We start from the raw sequence: 20,053 nt of genomic DNA, 5'->3' as shown, positions 1-20,053 counted from the left end.
ACACATCTATAATGAAGGAACACAGAACTTACGACAAGATTTCCAAACACTACTGACATTTGGCATAGGTTCTTCTTAGTGTCACGATGCTCTGTCTCATACTCAGTTTGAAAGCATCCTTGCCTTTAGCATTGGGTAGCAACAGCAGTCAACACTTCCTCCCCCAGTGTGAACTGCCAAAACTGACTCCAGGCATCACCAAACACCCTTCAGATGACAGGGCAGCTACAATGTGAATAACCACTGCCTTGGATACAGAACACATGGCTTAGTACTACAGTGACCATTTCTGATAGCTGACAGCACAGAAAACACACACACACACACACACACACACACACATATACACGGGGGGAAGAAAGACGAAGGAACTTGCCAACCAGTTCCTCCAACTCTCACCATCACGGGGAGTAATTCCAGATTTCACTTTGAGTCACTTGTAGGAATTTTTCTCCGAATGTAGCCAACATCTCAGGTTATCATTCAAGACTAACTTGATGAAGAGGGACCAAGACAAATCAGCAGAACCTGTCCAGTTCGAAGTTCAGGCTCCCAGAGAAAGACATCATGTCCAAACCAAAAATACCACTGATATAATAAATATCAGTGTATTAGAACAGATGTTACACATGTTCAGATAGCTATATGTTGATATATAAATATGAGCTTCAGAAAGACAAGCAATGAAAAACTACAATAAACCCCTTGCGGATGGGAGAAAAGCCAGATACTGACTAAAGGGTAAACCATGATCATCTCTAAATCTCACAGCAGATGCACCATTGTCACGTGGCTCCCAGATCCCAGGTTGTCCTAATGCAAATCATTCCAAGCATAGGTTAAGATTTGCATGTAGGGGCATCTTTTACATGTTTGAAAGAGACTCCTTCACGCGCTGAGTATGGGCTGTGCAGAGTGCCCTTACTACAGGGTCTAATTTAGAAAACAGAAGCCTGCTAATTTTATTGATAATTTGATTGCCTCACTCTGAGGAAAAGAGAAAATCAAACCTACATTTGTGTACCTACTCATTTGTACGCGTGCCCCCTCCCAATACCATCAAAACCGTACCACACAAAAATAGCTAAAGACAAACACATGCATTCACTCAAAAGTGAGTATATAACACTCACATGCATAAACTGGATTTCCCAGATAAGAAAAGCATATGCCTGAGGCAGCAATAAAACAGGACACCAACAAGAAAAATAAACTATTACATAGGATTTGCTGTTTGTAGAACATCAGCAGAGTTATCATTGGGGGAAAAAAATCAACTCTTTATTCTAATTGCCTACATTTATGTCCTAACTTTTCCTTGCTTTATTTTCAGCTACCAACGTGAAGAACCCAGGGAGACTGGTAAAAATTTTTGGAGCTTTTAGGATCTTTAAAATCTTAACGGAGCCCTGAAGCGTACCCAGACATTGACATCCCAATGATAAAGCATAGAAAGGAATGTCAGCAGGACATAGAAAATACAGGGGCGTTAGTCTGAAAGCCAAGGGTCCTAAGGTTAGGATTCTAACCCTAGCCTTCCACTTCTTCCCCAGGGACAACTTGCTCAAAACTGCTATACAAATATTTTTAATTAGATGCTAGAATTAATAGGATTTCCAACATTGCTCACTTTAGCTTTGACTGCCTGTAGACCTCACCCTTTGCCTAGTGTCACCCACAGCTGGTGGCTGGCAGAGGACAAACTACAGATAGGTCTACCTCCTAGTTCAAGGCCTTTCCCATAAAACTGTCCCTATACAAGCTTCCCAGGTCCTTTTGCCTCCTCGCCCCAGCTTCCTCATTGCTATGCATGGCTCTCTTATTGCCTGCACATCCCAGGCACAGCTCACTCCCCACCCCCTACAGCTCACTCTGCAGGTAGTATCAGGAAAGAGTGCTATGGGAAAAGACAGGCATATTGAAGGGGTTTCTTTGCCCCAGGACCCCTTTATCTGAAGTTGTCCACAAAAGCGGAAATGAGTTGATTTGCATTTTCCCACTGAAGCAAGCAGAGCAGCAGCTGAGAAGGGCTCTCCTTCCCAAGCGCCATCTTCTCTGGTTTGCCCTGAGGCCTTCTCCAGGGCTGGAACAGCTCTGAAAACACCTGTATGCTGCCCATTTAAATATATGCTTCAGACAAATCTTCAGGGGGAGTTTCAAAGGGGAAAGACTAATGCTCTCCTTCCCTGGCATACATTATCCTTCCTGTGAATGCTAAAGGCAGAAATTAACTCTCTCTAGGCGGGTTTATCTGTAATCAGGGTGCCACACCTACTTTTTGTGTAAACAGTCTGCTAATTAACGGATTTCTCCAATGCTCATCCATTTATTCTGCAAGTGTTTACTGACTGAGGAAAAGCCATGTGTTAGCTCCATGTCTCAGTCCAGGCCACAAGCAAACACCTTACATGAGAAACTTAACTTCTCACAGATCCTGAGGTTGAAAGGTCCGGGACCAAGGCACTGGTACCCAGTGAATGAATTCCTACTGCGTCATCCCATTGTGTGAGGCAGAAGGGCAAGAGGGGGCAAGAGAGAGCAAAGCGTCCACAGGGACAACTGTGGAAGGATTCAACGTTCAGCTTCGAGCAGGAAGCAGTGTGCCCAGAAGGGCAGAGATCCTAGGATGCTCATTGCTTAGATCAGGAAGTGACATGCCCAGATGTATGCAGAGGCACCCAGAGAGTCATAACTTAGACCACAAGACACCATGCCCACATGTGCACAGAAGTACTCAGATGTGACCTGGGGCAGGGAAGGGTCTCACTGTAACAGAGGAGTTGACTTGGAGAACTTTGCAGTGTCCTCGAAAGGGCAGTCTTGCACATTCTCTGACTTCTCTGTTTATATATCTGACCGTGCTGCATTGGTTCGGCACCATGGCCTCTTGACTTTTGGTCGCTTCACATGGAAAACTCTGGAGGGCAGAAAGATATCATTGCATGCCACTGCCATCTGTTATCTTGTGGGTTCCCCGCCTCAACCTCTCACTCCACTGGTTCTCAAATGTTCAGCCTTCTAAGAGGGGCCCCTGCCATGCTGGTACATTTCTTCCTGCAGCAATAAGCTCATCTCCACCCACCCCACTCTCTTTTCCCAGTGACCACCTCCAGCAGATCAGTCTTCCTTGTTTGGCATCCTGGAAACTGGGGGAGTAAGTTTTCTCCATCCTTCACTCAATAACTTTTGAACAGCGGGCAAGAGGATAGAATTCATCCCAGCATGCCTGTCCGAGGAAGACAAGCAACTACTAAATGAGAATACCTGTTGAAAGAGTTAGAAAAGAATGGTGGGAGAGGGGAGACAACCGTCATAAGTAATTCAAAGAAGGAAGGCTCTTCCCAAAGAATGAACAGGAAGTCCATGACCAGTTCATAGCAGATAGCCCCTGGACAGGTAAGGATAGCCCTGTTATGTAGACCTGTCTAACTCTCGTCTGCATATACTTCTGTCTCAGCCATATGACATGCAAAATATTACACATTAGGAGGTTCAGAAAGGATAGAAATTTATTCCTTGGCCATTCTAGAGGCGGGGAAGTCCGGGATTTATGTACAGGTATCACATGAGAGTCTTCAGAGGACATCATTCCATTCCAGGGAGGAAAACAGACACCAAGAGTGGATAGGTGAACGGTAAGAGCCAAATTCACCCCTCTGTAAGAAGTGTGCCCTCATGGCTGCTGCATTTACTTGTCAATGCAGGCAGAGCCCTCCTACCCTACCCCCTTCAAAAGACCCCACCCCCTCCTAACCTACACCCTTCATATAGACCCCACCCCCTCCTACCCTACACCCTTCATATAGACCCCACCCCCTCCTAACCTACACCCTTAGATAGACCCCCTCCCCCTTCTAACTCACACCCTTCAAATAGACTCCACCCCCTCCTGCCCTACACTCTTCAGATAGACCCTGCCCCCCCCCCCCCCAGCACTTCCATGCTCTGGTCAAGCTTCAGCCAGGAACTTCAGACAACCCTGAAAGCCCAGAGCCGCTCCTTATCTTTTCTTTTTTATGCTGCTGACCTACAGGTGCTCTCTCCCCTGTGGCAGCTGAGTCTCTAAGGTGACATGTTTTCTTTGGCCTGTAGGATGCTGGAAGTTTTGGTTTTGCTTCATTTTCAGCTCAAAGGGGTGATTAACATTTCTAAACTGAGAACTTTCACACACCCAGGGAAACCAGAGGTCTGTCAACTCTGCTCACAGCAGAGACCAGCAATAGTCATCTGGGCTGCACTGTTCAGGGGGTCTGGCTGCACTTGCCCCTGATTGTCATGGCCTTACTCTGCATCCTACTAACTCATCTCTGTCCTGGCCATGCACCCTAAAACCCTTCAAACCCAGTATTCTGGTTCCACAGACAGCTTCCTGATCTGGGTCCAAAACCAAAACAAAACCAAAAACGAATAACAACAACAAGGAAAACAAACAACTAGGTGACTGTCCTCAGGCAGCTTTGTATATCTGGCTATATTCTAGAGAAATCAAAAACCTGAGAGTCCCCTTTACTCCTACCAAAATAAATAATATTATTAAATAGCAAGCAGCAAGCATAAAAACTCTCCCATTGTCTGGTACTGTGCGAAGTTTTACTGCATCTTGGGGCAATGTGGTGCCTTCTAACATCTTGACTCAGAAAAAAAAAATTGCAAAAAAGAAGAAATGCCCCTTGGTACATGCTACCTTTGCCCACTTTTAAAGTTTCACTAAAACTCATTCTTGATTCTAAGAATCCTCATATCTCCCCACGCACACATATACACACACCTACACATACATCATCACATATACAAAGACATACCATATACACACACATTATATACCTGCACATATACATTCACAGACATACACGCATATATACATACAGAGAGAAACAGACATGCACACATACAACATATAAAAATATACACATACAACATATATACACACATCATATGCAGATAGAGACATATATATACAAACATACAAAGAGAGTCACAGACATACATATACAATATATATAGATACACATACACACCATATATACATACACACATATTAGGCATATACACACAGCATATATATATGCACATAGTCATAAGCACATGCAGACATACACGCACATAATACAAAAATACATGCCCTCCTCATATTCTCTCTCAAAATCTATCAAATATTCAACTTCATTGTAACTAATTTTTCAAATGTCTGTTTAAAGAAGACTATTTTCTGAAAATGAAAATAAACACACTTCTTTTTAATTTATTTTTTTAAAAAAATACCAATCCAAATTCCCACTCCTTCCTCTCCTCCCATTCCCTCTACATACCCTCCCACCCCACCTCCAAGGTCCAGTTGAAAAGTGGAAGGAATGAGAATATGAGCAAAGAGGTCAAGACCATGAGGGGCTCATCTACTGAAACAGTTTACCTGAGCTAATGGGAGCTCACCAACTCTAGCTGGACCGGTAAGGAACAAGCATAGGACCAAATTAGTCCCTCTGAATGTGGCTGACAGTTGTATGGCTGGGGCAGACTGAGGGGCTACTGGCAGTGGCGCTGGGATTTATCTCTACTGCATGTACTGGCTTTGGGGAATCCTATTCTCTTTGGATGTATACCTTGCTCAGCCTAGATAAACCCACTTCTTTAGAGCCAAACACAAGCAACTCTAATGCAGAGGCTTAAAAAGACAAACACTATGTTTGATGTGAATGAGTATGTCACGTTGAAAGACAAGGCAGAAAGCAAAAGGCAGAAAGCAGAGGAGAGGCCTCATCATTTTAGCAAGGGCCGCTTCATCAAACCATCCAAGTCACAGCCAGGTGAACACCAGAATACAAAGACTGTTTCTTCAACACATTCTGTTCCCACCCATTCTACTCATGGCCCCACAGTGAGCTCTAGAAAATGGAGAGAAAACCTAACAAAGTGTTTCTTTTTCTAAATGGCATGAAGCTGGTCTCTTTGTGGGTCCTGTTTTCTGCATCCTTTTAATTAGGAAAGGCGAGAAAGTTTCCCCTGTGCCCCCTTCCCCTGTGTCCTGGGTAAGGGTTTCATGAATTTTGACAGAGGCACCTTCCTTCCCTCCTAAGCATTCCTCCAGTCCCCAGAGAATACCCCCATTCCTCCCACATTAACTAACACACACAACTTTCTTCTTCTCGCCCCCCCTCGGCCCACACTTCTCTCTAAAATGTATAACATAATTGTGAAGGCTAATTATCAAATAATGCTTAAGCCTCTGGGAGCAGGGGCGGGGGGGCAGCTAGAAATGTTTTAAAAGTTCTCAGACTGTAAAATAAACATGATTAGCTGAAACAAAGCTGCCTGCTGCAAAGTCTCAAAACCAAAACCAAAGTGAACTTACACATATGTGCACGCACGCGTGCGCACACACACACAGCTTATATATGTATGTACATATATATATAAAAACATGCACATATGTATATAATAACAATATAATAATGCATATAAAAAGCAAATACATCATTCTTAATAGGTCGCAGGAATTCTTTGGCATTCTCTGGCAAACCCTTTAAAGAAAGAAACAAGTTGATGTTGAGTCTTGTCTTGTTTTCACGAAAATGGGAGGTCCACCAGGGACTCAACCCCAGAGAGAGAGGATCCTTCAAGGGGCTCAGAAAAGAGAGTGAGGAGTGCTGCCTTTAGAGAATGAGAGGAAGAGAGGCAGCATGAGTGGTGTTTCTCCACTAGCCCCAAACATGGACAGATCAGGCACAGCAGACGGAGCCTTCATCACGGAACGAGACAGGCAGGCCCACAGCAGTGTGCCTTGCACATGAGTGTCACACTTGATAAACTGCTGCGTGGTTGTTCTATACACTGTGATAAGCAGAGCCACAGACAAGAGGTATAGAGCCTGCCTGGCCTCCCCTCCGCGGCTCCTGGCACCCCAGGCAGAGGCATTGGTTTTTCTGCACATGTCCTCAGAGAGGAAGAAACAGCAGCCGTGGATGCACCTGGGTGTTGCGGTCAAGTCCTCAGCTGTGATGCGTGGAGACATTAAAAATAGCACCGTGGCTGGTCGGATTTCAACTGTCCTGGGACTCAGAGCTGTTTTAGAGCAGAAGGGGCTAGCAGGAAGGGAATAGGGAAGAGGCAGAAAAACATGCAACATAATGCCTAGGTTATTAGCAAAGGAGAAACGCTGCAAGGCGGAAATGATGGCTTCTCGCTCTTTCTTTGGTAGAAGTCAAGCTGGGGAGGGATGCTATTTGCTGAAGGAGGCCTCTTCACAGAAATCAAAGAGCTGCCAGGAATTCTGATCAGGAAATCCAGGAAGGTCCACGCTAAGATTCAATCCTCAGCTGAGTATTCCAGGAGGAGCAGCTGCCCACTCAATCCTGCAGAGAATGTGGTGTCTGTGACCCTCAGGGAACCTCCCTTCTAACTGGTGAATGAGCCTTGGCTGTCCCCTTTACTTTCTGCTGAGCCCCCTGGCCAGCCTTGTGGGCCACAGGTATAAATAGAGAAGGCTAAGCGAGAGGCCATCCAAGCTGGGAGAAGATATGCAGGGTTTTTCCTATCCTCCAAACTACAGAGCTAGACTAAGATCAGCTCTAGTTGAGAGCCCAGGCATTTCCTCACTGGCGCTCCTTCCTGGGATGTGACATCATGCCAATCTCAATGAGACAGTTACCACAAAGAGATACCAGATTCTAGACGGCCATAGAACAGTAGCACATCTGTCCACATCAGTTTTCGTTGCTCTTTTCCTTTGTGCTGGAAATTAAACCCATGCCTTGCGCATGCTAAGCATGGATTCTGCAGCTATGTGCCAAACCCAGGCACCGGTTTTTCTTTTCTTGGTGGAAAGTGAGACGGGAAGAGTCTTCTTACTGTTAAGAAGCAAACACAAATGCAAAACAGAAAAATCAAATAGATGTGTAAGATAAAATATCTGTCTTCAAAGAAATTGCAACATCAGGACGCTAATGAGGCTCAGCCTTACCACTTCCCTAAAAGTTATTTTCCTTCCTCACTTTTAAGAGTTTTGTTTGTTTTCTTGTTTGCTTGTTTGGGGGTTTTTATGAAAGGAATACACACATGAGGTGAGCTAAATAGTGCTCCTGCAAATATATATAGTACAACCTGTGAATCCTACCTGAGATGACAGGAAAAGGCTTGGTAGGTGTAGTTCAGCTCGGAGTACTAGGTGAACCTTGCACTGTCTAGTTAGGGAGCGGGCATTATCAGGAGTACGTTTAGAAAGGAGGTGTAGATTTGACTCCTGAGAAAATAGGTTGTGAAGGTACAGGCAGGGGATGGAGGGATGCGATGTGAAACAGGAGACAGAGCTTCAAATAAAGTGATATAGAGGCCCATTAGCAGCTGGAAAGGCCCGGGAGGTAAGTTCTCTCCTCAGAAGAAAACACGCTCTCTCAATTTGGCCAGCCCCAATAAGCCCTATGGTATAAGTTTGTTTGCTGCAAAGATTCATAGAAGCTTGGTCCCTATTATAATGGTATTGAGATACGGTAAATCCTTAAGAAGCAGGGACTAGGAAGGTGGGGTGATTAGATTAGGGGCACTACTCATGGGAGAGATTATCATAACTCTCATGAAGTGGGGTTAGTTCCCGAATGAGCATACTGATAGAATAAGGCTAAATCCCATTCTTGGTTCTCTCCGGGTAAAATCATTCTCCTTTCCGCTTCTGACACATTGTGGTTTGGCTAAGGACAGGCATCATGCTTTGGTTTCTAATCACCAGAACCATGAACCAAATAAACTTCTGCATAAAGTACCCAGATGCAGGCATTTTGCTACAGAAACACAAACAGACCAAGATATCATTTTCAACTTCTGATCCATAGAACCAGAAGGAAATAAATTTGAGCTGTCTTCAGCCACTGAATAGGTGTGGAAATTCATCACAGTGCTGACCTACCTCCACTCACTTCTGTTATTATGACCCCCCCCCAAAAAAAAAAAAAAAAAAAAAAAAAAAAAAAAAAAACATGCTCTGGGGAAAAAAAAAAGAACAAATTTAATTCAGCTTGCAACTCCAGGTTCTAAGTCCATCACTGCGGGGAAGTCAAGGAAATAGCTTGAAGCAACTAGGCACATCCACAGTCAAAAGCAAAGAGAGAATTAGTGCATCCATGGCCTGGGCTCCACTCAGTGTGTCCATGTCTACAGACTGGGACCCCCAGCCTATGGAGTAGTGACACCCAAAGTGAGACGTTTTCCCCACCTCAACTAGTTCAGTCAAGGCCATCCCTCACAGACATGCCCATAGACCAACCCAAGATAGAAAATCCCCCAGTGAGACTCTTTTCCCAGCTGTTTCTCCAATGTGCCAAGCTGGCACTTGGAACAAACCATCCCAATTATTTGCTTTTCTACCAACAGGAAGCAAATAGTTTCCATAAATAAGAGTCCGGGCAACAGCAGGAAGCAGCAGCTTCGCACTGTGGTGGTGAGTGATTTCACTCCGAACCACAAAGAACACGGTGTTTTCAGGAAATTGTTTTATCCTCTCACTATTACAAATTATTCTATTAAGCCACGAAATCCTCTTCTCTCAGGTCACCTACTGTGTACTTGTTCATAGGAAGCTCTCCTTGTAGCAGCCTACACTGAGTTCTACAGCAAAATGCCCTAAGTCCATAAGTGTATTAACGTCTATCTTTCCAACACAATTAGCAATTAAAAACTGCAAAGAATGGGTTTCTCACCTACTAAAAGTTGAAAGCCTGGAGAGTTGGCTCAACAGAAAAGAACATGTACTGCTGGTCCAGACTGCCCAAGTTCAGTGCCCAGCATCCACCTCAAAAGCACACAACCACCAATAACTCCAGTTCTAGAGGATCCAATACCCTCTTCTGGCCCCCGTGGGTACTGCACTCACACGTGCACACACACACACACACACACACACACACACACAAATAAAAACCAAATCAAAAAGAAAGTGCTTACATTCAATGCTAACAGACTTATGACTGTGTAATGTGTGTAATCTGTGCCAGCAGTGGATCAGTAAATGTCTACCGTCCCTCACAATGAGTACAGTTCATCTTCTCCCATGCTCTCCCAAATGAAACAAAAATAATATTTTAAAACACATTAACCATCATCACTCCAAATTATAAATCAGTCATAATAGGCCCATATTTGCCAAGAACTTTGATAAATTACATTTTACTTCAACATAGGACTCATGTGAGAGAGAGTTAAACAGAAAATACATAAAGAAAATCGAATAGACAGCTAACAAGAAACACTGAAGAAGAAAACATAGAATAGACAGAACCTCAAAGGAATAGAGAAAAATATAGAGACCTATAATACAAAATTTTTCTTATACAAAGAATTATTTGGACTATAATTTAAAGATCACAACATGGTGCATTCAGACTCAAAATACACAAAATTAAGATGCAATTGTGAAGAAAAAATATATTTAAAAAAGAAAGGAAAACAATTTGGAAAGCTGAGCAAAAGAACCATATAACTTATGAAAGAAGTTAAACTAAATTTCCCTGAATGATTTTTGACAGTAAGGCTTGATGGCAGAAGAAGTTAGAGGCACATGTGCAAGCTATTCAGAGAATGAAAATTACAAACCATTAATAACATCCAAAGGCCTTGAGAACATTGCTCTCATGAAAAAATTCTTCCCAAGAAATTCATTAAAAACTTTTGGGTAAGAACTTCTTATAAATGCTAGGCACTTGGGCTGGGGAGCTGGCTCAATAGGTAAAGTGTTTGCCACACAAGTCTGACAACCTGAGTTTGGATTCCCAGAACCCATGTGAAGCCGGATGCAGTAGAGCACACATCTATAAACCCAACATGTACCTACAGCTAAATGAGAGGCAGGGAGCAGAAACTCCTGGATCAACTGTCTCAAATAAGGTAGAAGGTAAGGACTGATAGCTATGGTTGTCCTCTGACCTTCACATATAGGCCTTGGTATTTACACACACATACACAAATATCCCCACACATGATAAATATACAGCTACTTAAAAATCAAGGACTGAAAGCTAAAAGAGTCCAGTTTGAAAGTACTGTATCATTTTAAATGCAAGTACACTGCTCCTATAAAAATGAGATGATCACCATATGCAAAAAGTCCCACTGGCTCTTAGTAATAGTAATGTCATGACATTCCCAGCACGACTTCTCTGATGCTGTGTTTGTAGAGTAAAGCAGTGCTAGTTGTGAAATAGTTCATCATCCCCATCATGAAGGAGGACAGAATGTTCACAGATTCTTCTGACATAAACAAGAAGATACCAAGGAACTCCCTGCAGACCTGACTCTGGACTGGAAATATCGGTGTAAACCCATGACATATTTGCATATTCTAGCTCTTTCCAAAAAGTGATCTGGAAACAAAGGCCAAGCCAGTGGTGTTGAGTATCTCTTCCTCAGATTTAGTCTTTTGAAAGAAAGGGCCTTTCTTCTTCAGTGAACCTAGGGTATCTTGTGTAAATTTCTGGCTCTGGGTCTGAGGCAGGAAGTGTCTGAAATGGGCTTTGAACACATTGCCATCAAGTTAGGAGAATCTCCCCCCAAGCTACTGGGATCACATCGAAGGGCATCGGGAAAGACCTTAATGAGGTTTCCATTGGACAAAGACTTGAGCTTCACAATAGAGTAAAATATAAGAAGAGCTCACACACATTCACCAAACAAAAAAGCTGATACATTTTGAATAATTGTCCATTTCTTTTTTTATTTGTTTATTACGTATACAACATTCTGTCTTGATGTATGCCCGCACGCCAGAGGAGGGCGTCAGATCTCAGTACAGATGGTTGTGAGCCACCATGTGGTTGCTGGGAATTGAACTCAGGACCTCTGGAAGAGCAGCCAGTGCTCTTAACCTCCGAGCCATCATTCCAGTCCCCTAATTGTCCATTTCTTATTTTGAAGCTAGGGAAATAAAAACTTATCCTATTTGTCCTACAAGAATTGTAGGGAATGAATGACATAGAAGACGAAAGAGTGTCTTTATAAAAACGGTCACCACAGTGCAGTCAGAATGTCACTGCAGTTGCAACAGCCTTTGTTGAACCTGTCCAAGACTGGGTCTCTCTGGAAGAGGGTGTTACAGAGCCTTGGGGCCCAGACCCTTCCAGATGAACTAGTGGATACTGATAGATTCCTGGGAGAAGGGTAGTCATTGTCTTTTTATTGTGTGCCCACTGTTGAAATCACTAGAGATCATGGAAGAATGCTGCTTACTGGCTTACTCCCCATGGCTTGTACCACTTGTGTTTTATACAACCCAGGAGCACCTGCCCATGAATGGTACCACCCACAGTGGACTGACCCCTCCCATATCAGTCATTATTCAAGAGAATGCCTCACATGCTGGTCTACAAAACAATCTTAAGGAGGCATTTCTCAATCTCTTCCCAGATGACCCTACCTTGTCTTGGGTTGATATCAAAAGTAACTGGCCCAGCCAGAGAGATGCTTCAAGGGTAAAAGCACCTACCATCTGGCCCAAGCTATCTCCCTGGGGCATACATGATGAAAGGCTAGACCTTGGCATGTGCAAGTTGTCCTCTGAAATCTGCACACATAAAACAGATACAAAGATGCAATTTTTTAAGGAATAAAATAAAAAGAACAATGTAGAAGGGGAAGCCGTAGGCTTAAAAAGACCTAAATTCTTTCCAAAGCAGAAGAACATGCACATGAGGAAGACTAGAGTGTGAGGTGATGCCCACAAGTAATAAAGCCACAGGCCAACGCAAGATGTGGTCACTATAATAGTGAGGCCAATGGCTATCTTGGAGAGGGGGACTTGTTCCGTTTGGGGTGTGTAGAGAGTTGCATTTGCAGGCAGCTGTTCATTTCTTGATTGGTGTGGTAGTTATAATGCTATCTATCATCTACCAATTCAATAAGCTGAACGTTGTCTTTGTCTTTCTAGATGTCTAATTTTCCAATGATGTAAAGCTTTGATTACAGTGATAATTTACTTGTTTTTCACATTAAGTTACCATTTGGATATGAATGAGGCACATTCCCTGGAAGCAAAGTCTGTTTTCTCTTCCCTTTCTCAAAGAACTGGGGTGTCATAATGAGTGTCCATCCATGGTGCCTTAATTAAACACACAGCAGAATCCTCTATGTCTTCACAATGAATGGTCTATGTCTTGATCGAGAGATAATGCACTCAACATCCTAAGTCAAGCTGCATTTTCTTCCTAGAGATCTCTCGCTGGCAGGGAGACTCTTCAGGTCTCAAATCCCAGTAAGAGAGGCTTACGTTTATCATGTTCCCCAACCTTATACTCCAGCCTCTCCTGCTTTTACTTTTTTACATATACTTTGAAAATGTCATACATGTACACTATGTATCTTGGTTATGCCTGCCTCCTACTCCCTCCTGGCAACTCTGCTTGGCCTCCCCTCAACACAACTTCTCCCCAGTTTCAGGTTCTCTCTCTCTCTTTTTAATAACCCACTAAATCCAATGAGCTCTGCCTATGTGTGAGTGGGCAGCCTACCAGTGGTCACATATAACCCCAAAACGTGAATCCCCCAGAATTTATTAACAACCAGAAAGTTCCTCAGGTAGGAATGGGGCAACAGGAGCTCTTCCCTGCTCCAGGCCAGGTTAACTGACTTGACCTTGTTCAAAAACCATCTTTTCCGCAGACTGGCGCCAACCAACCTTCCCAATGTTCCCACTCCCTGCTTCCTCCCAGTGGTCTCACTGCAGTTCTACTTTTGGACTTCAATTTGCTGCCTTATCTTTTCCTCATTTCCCTTATCATGGCTCCTCTGGTCAGTTTTTCCCTTTCTCTGGACCCAGATCAACTTTAGTCATCCTTTAAGACACAGCTTTGTCTCCACACTCTGTAAGACTTTATTAGCCAGCCCCATTGTCCCTTTATGTGTGTTTCAAGAATACCCAATCCCACTATTTGATTACTTGGTGTATCCCACTTGTATTGTGAGAGACTTTATTTGTGGGGTGTGCAAATTTACTTTGTATTAAGTCTGGAGCCATAACTGATCCATTTCTAAATTTTTAAAGAAAGCCGTTTGTGGCATCTTGCAGATGGGAGGTAGATAAATGGATGGGTGGATGAATATATGTGTATATGGGTGGTTGAGCGACTGGATGGGTAGGTGGGTGGTGGCTGGGTGAATAGATGGATGGCTAGATGGGTGGGTGAATGGATAAAATGTCAAGATAGGTGGGTAGGTAGGTGGGTAAGTAGGTAGGTAGGTAGGTGGGTGGGTGGGTAGGTGGGTGGGTAGGTAGATGAATAGGTGGGTAGATGGATGGTTAGATGAATGGGTAGATGAATGAATGAGTAGGCGGATGGATGAATGGATGTGTGGGTGGGTGGATGGGTAGACAATTGGAAGAACAAACCAAATGATACTCTGTTTGAAAGCACTGGCAAGTACTGACAGGCATGGCATGTTCATATTCAATGATAGTGGAGTTACGATTCTCCACTTTGACAGTGGTGAAGCCAACACCAAGGAGTGGCTGCTCAGCTATTAACATTACGACACTGAGCGCTTGCATGTCGAGATGAGGGCCCAGAGCAGGAGAACACGTGTGATAAACCTTTACTCCAGCTCCACTCACACTGGTGCATTTAAGCAGCTCACACATTGAAACTTTGAAACTTTACACCAACATTTTGAAAATAAATATACTATATCCTCTACACATTTTTACAAAGATCTCTGTACAAAATAAACAATGGCAAGTTTGGTTCCAGACGGCAGGAGCAGTTGGATGAGAGACCTTTGGGATCTGAAACATAGGTATGCACAGGTGCCCAGAAAAATCTAAGACCCTCCTCCTGGGTTATATAGGGGGCGTCTGTACAAAGAATGACAAGTAAGGTCCTTGAGAGCTGTCAACTATTTCAGAGCCCTCCCAAGCTGAAAGGAAGAGCTCAGGTCACCACGCAAACGGTGTGATGCAGGCACAGCCTCTGGATCCCTCTCTCCTCCAGCCCATGTCATTCTGGATGCCTAAAGAAAGAGGTGTTCTATGCACAGACAGATTGGAAACAGAGTTTGAGCTCAGCTGTCAGTGGAACAATGTTAGAAATGAAAAACCAGGGTCCACTGTGCACCGGGGTCTCCCCTGCAGGAACACTGGGACGAAAGAGGTGGACTGGGATGTGACCGGCGTCTCCTATGTCACGGGGAATGTTTAAGTGACCATCACATGTGGCTGCATATTTAGCATGGTTGTCAACCCTTTTTAACTGATGACATAAGCCAAGGTTCAGAGAGATTAAAAGAGCTGACCAAAGCAGAAGAGATAGCTCAGCAGTTAAAAGCATTGGATGATCTTCAAGATGACCAAGGTTCGATTCCCGGGACCCACACAGCAGCTTACTACCACCCTCTCTGGCCTCCTTAAGCACTGGGTATACAAGTGGTACAAAACCACACATGTAGACAAAAACACCCAACTTGTAAAAGTTGGTTTAAATTTTAAAAATCATTTTTGAAAAGGAATAATTGCCCAAAACCACACAGCCAATCAGCCTCAGTACTAGGATTTCAATCCATGTTTATTTTCTTCCAAATGCCTGCACATACTGCACCACAAGCAGAATTCATAGCACATGTCAGTGAAAAGGTCACCTCATTATCATCCCCATTTCAAGGATGAATAAACTGAGTACGCTAAAGATAAGCAACCTGCCAAGAGCCCATGATCAACTTTTAGCAGGCTCTTTAGTTGTAGCCCAAGCTGCCCAAATTTCCAGGTAAACAATCTCATCCCTTGTGCCATACAGAATCCTATACAGAAGGATGGGGAGGCTTCCAAGAGCCCAAGAACTAGGAGCCACAAATCTCCTGTACTGAAAGAGGTAAAGCTGGAACCCGAGTCCAGAGAGAATTTTAGCTGAGGATAGGGGTATAAAAGACCTAACTTGAGTAGAGAAAGCCATCGGTCCACCAACAGAAGGCAGGGAGGAGGAAGAGATCAAGCACTCCTCCAGCCCACTAGCCTACAGAGCCTCCCATCACCTGAACTCAAAGAAGCCAGCAAGGAAGGGGTCTCCATACCACAGTTTCCAAAGATCTAGAACAAGATAGAAGAAAGAGAAGGGGATACCGAGGCAGAGGTTGTTCTGCTGTGGAACTTAAGGATGTTCTCTGCATCTCCGGCCTTGAGAAATCAAAGGTGTCAACAAACACCTCATGCCCTAGCTAATGTGGGACCAGGAGAGCTTAACATCGAGAAATGCAGGGTTTGTTAGACCAGGGAACTGGGTTCCTTACTCCCCACAGCAGACAGGCCTGATAGCCCAACCTGGTCAGTCCTCTGCTGTAAAGTAGGAAGCAGCCCTGCTCTAGCCACCTGGAAAACCAAAGCATCTCTTGAGACTTTTTGGCTCCTGAGCCCAGGTCAGTACTGGTCCTTTCAGGGAGACTGGCTGATGTTTCAGGTGAGCTCTTGGGAACACTGAGAAAGAGGAGGGTGGAGAAAAAAGGGGGAGGGAGGGAGGAGAGAAAGAGAGAGAGACTATTTGTGTGCAGAAGCACAGGAGCTACTTACTAGTTCTCAGTAGAAAATGCCACTTTCTAAATAAAAATAATCCTGTATGAAGATGATTTAAACCTTCCAGTAAGATACATCCCCCTTCTGTATGTCCTTGGTGTGTGCACATATGCATATATACATACATGCATGTGCATGCATATATGCACATACACATATGCACATATGGCATATGTGTGTGCATTCAAGCACACCTATCCCTACTCATGAGGTTTCTGGATGCAGCCCAACTTTCCAGGCCTGCCTGAAGTTTCAGCCTCAACTTCCACAGATTGCCTAAACCCCAGCTGATTTGGTCATATTTCCTAGTTTAAATCAACAGTCTGATTTTATCAACAACTCTCTACGGAGGTTTATTTCTTCAAACAGACTGCACTCCTCTCTGCTATGAAGTTAATTTTCTGTTCTTTGTTCGCTTCCCTAATCTGCAAATTACATCCTCCTGTTCCCTGATTGCTTACTATTGGAAAAACAGCCCCCTTTTGCTTCCAGTTTGAATATTCGGAGCCTTATCTTGATGACCCTAATCTCTCTCCCCTTGCTGGCCTCTCAAGGAAGCAGTAAGTAACCCAGCAGGGCTGTAGAGGGTAGCAGGCACACACACAGCTCTGGGGCCAAGGCCAGGCTTCTGTGAGGACCACCTTTCTCCCCCCAGCCCACCCGCCCTTTCCTGTTTCCCAGAGTGTGGGAAGAGGCTGGCTTTGCAGCAGGCAGGATTAGAAATTCTGGGATCTTCTCCATGCTCTCAGAAAGTCTTCCTGGGAAGATAGAACTGAAGCTTGCAGAAGCATGGGCAAATGCTTCTGAGGTGGGCTGGCTTCTGCTGATGCTGCAGGAGACATGATTTGACTCCTTTGTTGGGAAACAGAGCCTTAGAGGACAGGCAGATGAAAAGAGACCTGGGACTCGAAATCTCTGGGAATGGTGAGGGAGAAAAATCAATCTTTATACTATCAGGATTCTTGAGGAGAGAGATGACCCAGCTGTAAGAAATGCTCCAGAGAACTAAGTCTGCATTCGACCACAGAGGGAGGAGGAAAATGAAGAAAAATAAAGAAATTGTTTCTGTGTGTGAATTGTTTTTATGTTCGTTTTTGTTTGGTTGTTTGGGGAGGGCTGTTGTTGTTGTTGTTGTTGCTGCTGCTGCTGCTGCTGCTGCTACTGCTGATGCTGTTTTTTAACTCATTCTAAAGAATCCTAATCAAGTCGCTTTCTTTACAGGGAGAGCAGTTTGGTCCCAAGATCAGGCACCAAGTTCTTACAATTTCAAGACTGATGCAACAGATACTCCCCACACAAACCAAATCCATTGCTTCCTGATAGCATTTGCCACATTCAGGAATGACAAAGCTTGTGTTGGTGTATGCCAGACTCTGTTCAGATACGTTTCATGTATCTCTGTAATTAATCTTAAAAGAAACAATAGCAAAGGAAGGACAAGTGTTATCATCCCAATTTCCTAAATGCGAGACACGAGGACCCACAGAGTGAGAAGGAGGACCTGGGTAGCGAGGATTCAGATAAGATCTGTGTGTGTCCTGAGCTCACACTCAAATATAAATACTTCTGAAATGAGTGTGTGACTCCGGATGCCACATTACTCAGCATCCCACCCTTGCCCTGGGTTTACTCATCGCTGTCCCTTCCTGTGAGATCGGCCCTCTACCCAGGATCTGCCTTGTTTCTAGAATGCAGCTTCCCTGCATCCTCCGGCCGTGCCAGGGCATAGCAGCTCTTCATATAATGGGAAAAATCATAAACATTTTAGATGCCGCAGATTATACGTCTCTGTTCCGTATTTTTATTTGGTTTCAGCTTTCTCAATCCTTTAAAAAATATATACAATGTGTTGGCTACGATTCCTGCTCCTGGCCCCAAACCCTCTAAAGTATGCTTGAAATGCCTGTCTCTCCCTATCTAACCATCCAATCACCAGGCACTCAGATGTCTTTCATAATACCCTTGATTTTTTTTTTTTTTTTTTTTTTGGAGTACCCTACTTGCCTACCCTAGCCTCTTTGCTCATCGTCTTCCCTACTTTCCAGAGCAGCCCACAGGCCACCATGAAATTCATTATCCCCATATGATACCGTGTACAAATCATTCCCTTTCTCAAACATCCTCACATCTAAGCCCCTTACTCTGCATTCAAGGACAGACCCCAGAACACACACACAGACACACAGAGAGAGAGGAGAGAGAGAGAGAGAGAGAGAGAGAGAGAGAGAGAGAGAGAGAGAGAGAGAGAGAGAGAGAGAGAATCTGGTCCCAATTAGCATCTAGAGCAGGCCAGGCAACACTGAGTGGGCATGAATACAGGGAAGTCACTCAGCTAGACATAAACATCGACTCATTTGAACCTCTCAGAAGCACATCAGATAGGTCTGATGAAGACCAATGGGGGTGCATAGGGTGTTGTATGTGTGAATGGGGGGGGGGGTTACATCTGGAGGCCAGAAGTCCAAATTCTCGGGTTTGGGGGATTAGATACCTTGTTGGTCTGGAGCTCCTGGAGTCAGGTGGGCTGGCTAGCCAGTGCTGCCCAGAAATCTGCCTGGCTCTACCTCCCTGTGCTGAAATCATAGGTGTGCATTAAGCATCTTCAATATTCAGGTTTTTTTAAAGGGAGTTCTGGAGCTTGAACTCAGGTCTTTAAGCTTAGACAGCAAGCAATTTACTGATTGACCTGTCTCCCCCTAGCCCACATGTTGTAAAGTTTATAGATCACTCACCAAAGGCCCTAAGAGGCAAAAGAGATGTGTGCTAGTTTACAAGACACAGTGGTCAAACTCAGAACTGATCCATTGCCACCATACTCTGGGGACCTGTCCTTTCCCCTACACGCTGGGATGCCTTTCACCACGTCGTCTCACTGTCTACTCCACCCTGCATCCACCAGGAAGCACTCTCAAACAGATCACATCCTGATGCTTAGCCTGCAAGAGGAACTGGCACTTCTGGACTCAAAGCACCAGGAATAGAGCAGGGATAACCCTGTCAGACAGCAGGCCCCGGCAGGTATCCTCTATACCAGACTGCCAACCAGCAAGAAGGCAGCCCACAAAGCAGACCAATGTGATCTGCTCACTAGTGTGACCCCAACCACTCCACCATTTGCTTAAAAGCCACACTGTATTTCCTGGACAATGGCTATACTCCAAGACACACATTCTGGTTTTCAAAACTCTAATGTAAACATTCAATGAATGGCTTTTCCCATTGCCTTCACCCTCCCTGTACTGGCTTTGTGTATTGTTTCTGCTTGCCTTTTTTTCCTTTCAGAATTCGGCTCTGCTCTCTGGCTCCCTAGCTTCCAGAACCTTCTGCTTCAAAGTCTCCTTGCCCATCTCCTGCCTAACCTCTTCTGCAATATCCCTGTCAATGCGGTTCTGCACCTTTGAGGAACCTGGCTAGGCCCTCTCCCCCCACCCAGTTCCAAGCCATTTCTTGCATTTTGTTTTCTTGTTTGCCCAACAGAGGCATCTTCCTCGGCTGGGTCTGGGTATCAGCTTTCACGTTTCCTGG

This window comes from Arvicola amphibius, chromosome 4, assembly GCF_903992535.2.
Source record: "Arvicola amphibius chromosome 4, mArvAmp1.2, whole genome shotgun sequence".
NCBI lineage: Eukaryota > Metazoa > Chordata > Mammalia > Rodentia > Cricetidae > Arvicola > Arvicola amphibius.
Note: the sequence above shows the minus strand (reverse complement) of the source record.